The 8,424-nt window shown below is 41.9% G+C and overlaps 1 long non-coding RNA gene across 1 annotated transcript in view; it reads right to left on the bottom strand.

Moving 5' to 3' along the window:
* Positions 1 to 1,930: 1,930 nt before the first annotated feature.
* The window catches only part of LOC129622560 (uncharacterized), a 34,564-nt gene continuing 28,070 nt past the window's right edge, over positions 1,931 to 8,424 (bottom strand). Inside the window, exon 3 of the long non-coding RNA XR_008700063.1 lies at positions 1,931 to 2,142. This is a non-coding gene — a long non-coding RNA (uncharacterized LOC129622560). The remainder of the gene's footprint in view (positions 2,143 to 8,424) is intronic.

Genomic DNA, 8,424 nt, shown 5'->3' with positions numbered 1-8,424 from the left:
TGGCATTTATGTCTCTTTATTAATATGTATTTATGAACAACAAGTTCTCACAAGAGATCAAGGTTAACAAGTGTATGAAACTATTTTTATCAACAGCAACCTGTATAGTTAATAATATTTAAAAGAATGTTTTCTGCATAATACTATTTTTTAGGTAAAGTTATAGTAAAAAATTAAAGCAAACTTTCCCCCTAAAAAGAAAGAATACCCCACAGGTTTAATCTCTTGCATTCATGCAGCAAAGTCAATAGGGAAAAAGAAAATACTGCCAAGCAAAGAGGTTAAAATTCCAACAACAAAGACAAAAAATTGTGTCTGTGCTGGAGAGACCTTTGAGTTGTGAGCTGTGTGCTTGTGTCCACATGAGGAGAAAGGGGACCTGGAAACACCACCCATCTCCATCTCCCCCCACAGCCTGCAGAGCCAGGAGTTCCTGAGTGTGGCTCTTGCTACAAGCTCCTAATGATTTTTTTTTTCTTCCCTCAGTGTAAAGATCCTCCCAGAGCTCTCAAGCTGGGTTGAAAATGTACCTTTCCCTGCCATTCTGCAGCTGGTCTGCAAGGCCCCTGGTGGACCCCGCAGGACACCATCAGAGCCTTCAAGTCCCTATCAACCTCCCCTGGGAGACCAAGCACCAGCTTTTGTGCCCTTAAAAACCTCCAGCAGGGACCTGGTTCCCTCCAAATCCTGGCCTGGATCTAGATGCGATGGGCCTGGAGTTCACTTAGAAACTTGGTTTCAGGAGCCCTACATAATATTTCCGAACATGAACCCCAAAGGCTACCCTGCCCTTCAGTCTAGTCCAAGTTATAGACAGACATGCTAACCCAGGTGAGAAAACTAGTTCACCTGACCTTCCTGACTTCAAGGTGGACAACACAACAGGACACAAGACTCAGGACAGAGAGCAGGTGATGAGCTGTTAGTGGAAGAAAAATAAGTTAGTAAATAAACAATGAATGCATAGAGATTTTTTCCCCTTAAACTTGTTTTTAAGGAGAAGATCATAGTTACACAGTTTCTTGGAAACCACATTTGGAATTTTAAAGCTAAAGAAAGTTATATATTGCTTCCCAAATGTTGGAAAAGATGGATAGGATTAAATTGTCCTTATCTTCCTATGTGAAGATGATTTATCATATTCAATTAGAAGACAAGCATGAATATAAGGAAAGTTTAAAAAAATTCTCTTTAGGAAATTTGTTTTATTTACTTGAGGATTATTACAATGTTCCTGACTTTTTAAGACAAGATTCTTCCCTTAGCTATCTGTTTTGCAAAATTTTTTAGAATAATAGGCTTAACTTTTTACAAGTATAGGGTATTATTTTGTCTGGAGCTCTGCTGAAATCAAATGCAACCGCCACCTATTTGGAACCAGTAAAAGTTGAAAGTAAGGGGCCTCAGAAATGCCAGATTTCAGAACATAATGGGGTTGAAACTGTAACACTCATTCCTTCCAAAAAACTCTTTTTGGAAAGAGCTGGACTTCTAAAGTGTTTCTCAGGAGAAAGCAGTCCATGGCAAGCCTGTTCGTTGAGGAATTTGAGGACCGTCCCTGAGTTGAACATGTGAACTTCTAGCGATGTTCCAGGGTTGTGCTCATCTGTGACTTAGCAGGTACTCACCTGTTTGAGTTTCCTGTACAAGGCACCAGCGCAGACACCCCAAAGACCCAGAAGGAATGGCGGGTCCCCCCCGCCTTACAGACCTTCAAATGCAAGGGGTAGAAATACACACAGAGAAATACATGAAGAGGCTTAATTCACTTTTTAAAAACCGTTTTTAAAACACTTTCAAATGTTTTCCTCTTCTTTGTTCCTCCAGGTAGCCCTGAGGAACAGGCCAGGAAATTACTTTTAAGTCACTTGACAGATGAAGATGTCTGAAGTCAGAGAAGAGATCCTGACAAACGGGATCCAGACCGTGTGGCCACAGTTGCACGCTCTTTCCCTGTTGCAGGCTGCCTTCAAGAAGCCGCAGGAAGACGCCTGACTTCTGGAGGCAGGACAGCCCATCCTCCGCAGGGTTACCCTCCCGGGGTCTCAAGAAGCCGACATCCTTTTGAAGCATCTGGTCCTCTCTCCCGTGGGGCCATCAGCTCTCAGGGCTCTGTGACAGCTCAGCTCTCCAGCAAAGGACCTAGTGCAGAAAGCCAAGCTTGTCAACAGCTTCCAACCCAGAGAGAGAAAATAACTCACCCTTGCCAATCCCTGGTCCTTGTCCCAGGGCCTCCTGCTGACCGCCTGGTTGGGGCCCACTCGGCTCCTACCGCCCTGCTGTTTCCACTCATGGCCCATGCACGTGTGTGTGCGTGTGTGATTGCACACTTGTGCACACAGATCTGTGACCTCCACATCCCAGTCATCATGCACTTCCTTCCCCCCATTGAGGGACCTGTGCAAATTCTGATTAAAGCAGGAAGCCCACCGGCCCGGCCGCCCAGACAAGAGTTTCTATTTTTACTCAACTTTGTTTTCAGATGGGATCCTAGAATCCACTTCAACTTCAAACCCACGTCCCTCAGGTCCCATAAGGAAGGCTTGGAGCAGTCATTAAGCATGGGTTAAATTAGAATAGAAGTTAAAATGCAAAATATCTCAGTTTAAATTTCAGGTGTGTGTGTTCATATGTGTATGTGGGTGTATACATAAGGTGTATGCGTATAAATAATATATAAAATATATGTACTTAGTATATGAAATATTATATGTAGTGTGTAATATATTGTTATCAAAATATAATGATGAACAATATAAATACATTAATCATCATATATTATGCATAATTATAAAGATAGAATCTAAATTCATTGTATAATATATAATTATACTATCTATTAGATATTGGATAATTATATTATATATTAGCTATTATATGATATATATGCATATGTGTATACATGTTATATATTTTATACTTAAATAGACATTAGTTTGAGCAAACTCCAGGAGGTAGTGAAGGACAGGGGAGTCTGGCACACTACAGCCCATGGGATTGCAAACAGTCAGACATAATTGAACAGCAAAAAATAGTATATATTTTATATGTGAATAAATATATAGTTTATATGTTATAGTTCTACTTCTGTTTCTAGAAATATTTAACACAAACCACATCCGTTTCAGAGAAGGCGATGACACCCCACTCCAGTACTCTTGCCTGGAAAATCCCATGGATGGAGGAGCCTGGTAGGCTGCAGTCCATGGGGTCGCGAAGAGTCGGACGTGACTGAGAGACTTCACTTTCACTTTTCACTTTCATGCATTGGAGAAGGAAATGGCAACCCACTCCAGTGTTCTTGCCTGGAGAATCCCAGGGATGGGGGAGCCTGGTGGGCTGCCGTCTATGGGGTCGCACAGAGTCGGACATGACTGAAGTGACTTAGCAGCAGCAGCACATCCCTTTATGCACTGGCCACGTGGCATCTGTGTATATTTGAAGCTAAGTCACTTCAGTCCTGTCCAACTCTTTGCAGCCCTCTGGGCTGTAGCCTGCCAGGCTCCTCTGTCCATGGGATTCTCCAAGCAAGAATACTGGAGTGGGTTGCCATGCCCTCCTCCAGGGGATCTTCCCGACCCAGGGATTGAACCCGCGTCTCCTGCAGCTCCTATACTGGCAGGAGGGTTCTTTACCCAGGCGGGTTCTTTGCCATCTGGGAAACTGGCATCTCTGTGTCCCTCTGTCTAATACCGTCCCTTTCCTGTGATCTTCACACACGGCTGCTCTCTTTGCTCTGTCTGTCTGCCCGTGGCTGTCAGTTCCTTTTATCATCACAGAGAGAAGCACAGTTCCTCCCTTTGGGACCTGCCTGATTTCAATGTCTTGGCCTCTCCTGCCTGGGCTGACCCTGTTCCTACAGAGTGCGTTTCTAAGCCCCAGACCCTAGTTCATTTTAAGCTTTTTGAACATAAAGAGTATTGGTCTGGGTCCATCTGGGAACGCTGCAGATTCAAAGTTCTGGATTATTTGGATAAAAAATGAAACAGAATAAATTCACCCACTGCCTAAAAACATCTGGTCCCTTTTAATGAAAACCTACCACTTGGCTGTCTGGCAACAAGTCTATTTGTATCCAACGTGTATCCTGAGAGTTCTTTTAATTTTTTTTTTCTTTTCCAGCTGCAAACCCACATGAGAAGTAGACACGCTCTTTCATGTAATTCTTCACTGAAAATGATCTGAAACTATTTCCCAACTTGTCTGAATCCATTCTGAATATTCAAGAAACATTTCACAGACTTGAACCAAAAAACTCCTCCAGTACATGAAATTGGTGTCTGCATTTTGACAAATGTCATGGAGAGCACAAATCCTATAGATTGAGACCCCTTCAACTATCAGGAAGTCTGTGTTAGCTGCCTGATTCCCTCAGTGTCCTAGCTGAATCTTCTAAAGTAAAAGGCATTAAGATCACTAAGTCTCCTTCCAGGTACCAACATTCCCAGCCTTTGGTGATGGACACAAGTAATGCACAAGACTTTTAATGCTACAGTTTAACATTTGTATTAAACGTTACTGCTTTCAAAGTTTTCAGATACCGTTGCTAAGAGTCGGACACAACTGAGTGACTTCACTTTCACTTTTCACTTTCATGCATTGGAGAAGGAAATGGCAACCCACTCCAGTGTTCTTGCCTGGAGAATCCCAGGGATGGTGGGCTGCCGTCTATGGGGTCACACAGAGTCGGACACAACTGAAGCGACTTAGCAGCAGCAGCAGCATCCCTCTTGACTCTCTTGACAAACTTCTGAAGTTAGCAGAGCAGATAGCATCCTCTCTGCATTGAAGAAGAGAAAACTCAAACAAGAAAGATGAAATAACTACAACTTCTCTCTAAGATGGAGGCAGAGCTCTCCTTCGACCTACCCCTCTGCTCAAGGCACTTTGATGGGTAAAATATTAGCAGAGAATAGCAGTAAGACGCCACCTTCTTCTGGGCTCTTGCATTCCTGTGAGCCAGATGTAGAATTCAACAGGCAAGAGAAGCGGGAGCAGGACACCAGCTGGGTCTGGAAACAGGCCCACCTCCAGATGTAAAAGGAGTCAGGTGCCCCCTCCAGTCTTGTGTCTTGATGCCAGAGGCCAGGTGAAGTCTTTTCTTGTCTAAAAAGGAGCCTGAAATCCAAAAATGGTTGCCAATTCCATCTTCCACAATGACTTTTAAAAAGAGGGAGAGGACACAGAACAGTCTGTGACAAGAAACTACACCAAGATGCCCACGAGCTCGTTGTAATTGGAGTAACAATGTCACCAAGAGCATACAGACAGAGTCCCTGAATGACAGTTGTAAGGTCTGGTTCTGGACAGGGCAGCACAGTAGGCCAGGTGAAGGCAGTGGCAGCTCCATAGGCTGGGGAGAATAATCAGAAAGGGATGGAGAGAGAGAATAATTAAAAGCATGCAAAAAGACTGCAGAGCAAATTATCAGAAGAAGTTAAGCATCATTTGATGGTGAGACATGGGAAGTACATGATCAGAAGCGATGCTCACTCAAGATAGAGTTAATTCTGCAGACTGTGACTTTCAGGTGAATATGGATAAGATGTTCTAAAGGATAAAAACTCAACTTTTGTTACAAAGGTAGTCTTAAACAAAACAAGCCTAAATTGCAGATTATCTAAACCACTAGATACTAAATTGCTATATAAAACAGCCAATTACAAATTTGAGGAGGAAAAATATAGATGTTGTTTTTTTTTTTATGTAGTAGATTCAGTATTGCTTTCTTTTTGTTGCATAAAAATTATCACCAATTTATCTGCTTAAAACCACACCTTGTTACTTACATGACTGAAGATCAGGGGGGTCTCTGCTGATTCTCTGCTTGGGGTATCTCACAGCAAAAAAAATGGCGTTTGGAAAAGAATCCCCATCCAAGTTCACCAGGGTTGCTGGCAGAGTCCTATTCCTGGTCCCCATTGGTAAAGGTCCTGTCTACCTGCCGGCCAACAGCTGAGGCTGCTCTGTCCTTGTGGAGGCCACTAGCCTTCCTCCTTCCTCCACACCAGCAATTGTAGAGCAAGCCCCTCTCATGACTTCCTCTCCTGCTAACACCAGAGAGAAGCTCTGTGCTTTCAAAGGACTCAAACAATGCTATTCGGTCCATTCAGATAATCACCACTTCACTCAATCATTCACAACTTACATCCTTTTCAGATGCTCCATGTATGGATGTGAGAGTAGGACTGTGAAGAAAGCTGAGCACCGAAGAATTGAGGCTTTTGAACTGTGGCATTTGAGAAGACTCTTGAGAGTCCCTTGGACTGCAAGGAGATCCAACCAGTCCATTCTGAAGGAGATCAGCCCTGGGATTTCTTTGGAAGGAATGATGCTAAAGCTGAAACTCCAGTACTTTGGCCACCTCATGCAAAGAGTTGACTCATCGGAAAAGACTCTGATGCTGGGAGGGATTGGGGGCAGGAAAAGAAGGGGACAACAGAGGATGAGATGGCTGGATGGCATCACCGACTGGATGGACTTGAGTCTGAGTGAACACCAGGAGTTGGTGATGGACAGGGAGGCCTGGCATGCTGCAATTCATGGGGTTGCAAAGAGTTAGACACGACTGAGTGACTAAACTGAACTGAACCCACAGTCACAGAGGAGAGGATTTCACAAGGGTGAAGGGTAATTGTGGGCCTTTCTTGAAACTCTGCATCCCAAATATGTGTCAGACTTGAGGTTGGAAAGAGAATTAGTGAAGTGGAAGACAGGATGAACAATTCATTTGGGAAAGTAGCACACACACACACCATAGTTTATTATTTTGTAATGAATATTTGAGAAATCAAAAACATTTCCCACTTATTCTTCCAACAATGGAAGAATGTCTCCAACATTCTTTTAATAAGAATCCCAGAAGAGAATGAAGGGAATGTCAGAGAGAAAATAGAAATAATTCTTGATTTTTATAAGGATGTCAAGAAATGTATAATTTTTATTTAGAAAGTATACTTAGTATAATAAATAAAAATAAATTACCTCCAAAGAACTACAATTAGACTGATAGCATACTCCCTATTAGGAATAATAGATGTTAGTGAGTACATCTGGGCAGAGGCCTCACACAGCTGAAGACAGGTCAGTCTAGACCAGTGTGTGCAATTAAACGCTCAAGCAAAAGTAACAGCACCTAGAAATGTCTAATTTCCAGGTGAGCAACCAAGAAGGGGACAAAATAACACAGAGAAGGGAACTGCGATCAAAGTATCACTGCTGAGGAGCCATGAACCTACTGAAATGTGGAACCCAAACCAGGTATGTTCACATCAGAGAACACATTCGACATTATCAACTTTGAACACTTGAAAGTAATATGATGAATAAACTACAGGAGGAAAGGAGTTCAAGAACAATAGTATGTTTATCTTACTTGTCCATCAGCAGTGTCAAAATTTAGACATGAAATTTTTAAAAAGTACAAAATAAAGGTATTTTCTTACACACACTCACTATGGGAGTTTCCCACCCCCAGGACTCACAGCCTCACCCGAGGGGCTGGGAAAGGGTACAAGTCAGCACGTGGGAAAGACAACCAGGCAGAGTGTGTGGCTGAATGGAGTGAGGACATACGCTGAATATACTTGTGCTCAATTCATCCTTCAAAGAAAACCACTTCTCATTGTAAAGGGCCAAAAATAAACCTCTAAACAACAATGATATGGTCAGAAGAAATATTCAATGAGTAAAGCAAGCAAGGTCAGGAGGAAATACCAAATAACTTTATTCATAAGCAAAAAATAGAGTTACGTATGTCAGTGATACACAGGTCTCTTTGAAAGAGGAGAAGTCTGTCTTAAGCGGGGAAAAGATGCTGTAGCAAGCCATCAATCCAGGAAACGACAGTGCAAAAAAGAAAAAGATAAAAATAGAAAGCAAACAAATAGGCAGTAGAAATAATTCCAAGTGCATGAATCCAAAGTAACAATAAATGTAACGGTCCTAAACTAAGCTACTGGAAGAGAGATGATCAAATTGCATGACTGATCAAATTAAAACACAAAATACCGAATGGTAAGTTTTGCTACATAAATATTAAGCACATGTACAGTGATATTAAAATATCAATATTAGGAAAATTAGATTAAAAATGAATCCTGTGTAATAATGAAATTAACATTCCACTACCAAGAATTTGTACAGTCATATGTTTTATGTCCCTGACACCATAATGTCAAAATATATAAAGCATAAAAAAGTGAATTATAATCATAGGAGGAGATTTTAGCATAGCTTCATCTGAAATGAAAAGCCAAGAGAGCCAACAAAAGTTTGTCAAGTCTAAATATTTAGCTCCTTACTTTATTTCCTGATTGACACAGAACTGTATGATTCTAAAAGTTCTACCAGTCAACCCTAAACAAAATCAACCCTGAATATTCATTGGAAGGACTGGTGCTAAAGCTTAAGCTCCAATACTTT

This window comes from Bubalus kerabau, chromosome 11, assembly GCF_029407905.1.
Source record: "Bubalus kerabau isolate K-KA32 ecotype Philippines breed swamp buffalo chromosome 11, PCC_UOA_SB_1v2, whole genome shotgun sequence".
Taxonomy (NCBI): Eukaryota; Metazoa; Chordata; class Mammalia; order Artiodactyla; family Bovidae; genus Bubalus; species Bubalus kerabau.
The sequence above is the reverse complement of the archived record's forward strand: the minus strand, read 5'-3'. Positions and strand labels throughout refer to the sequence as shown.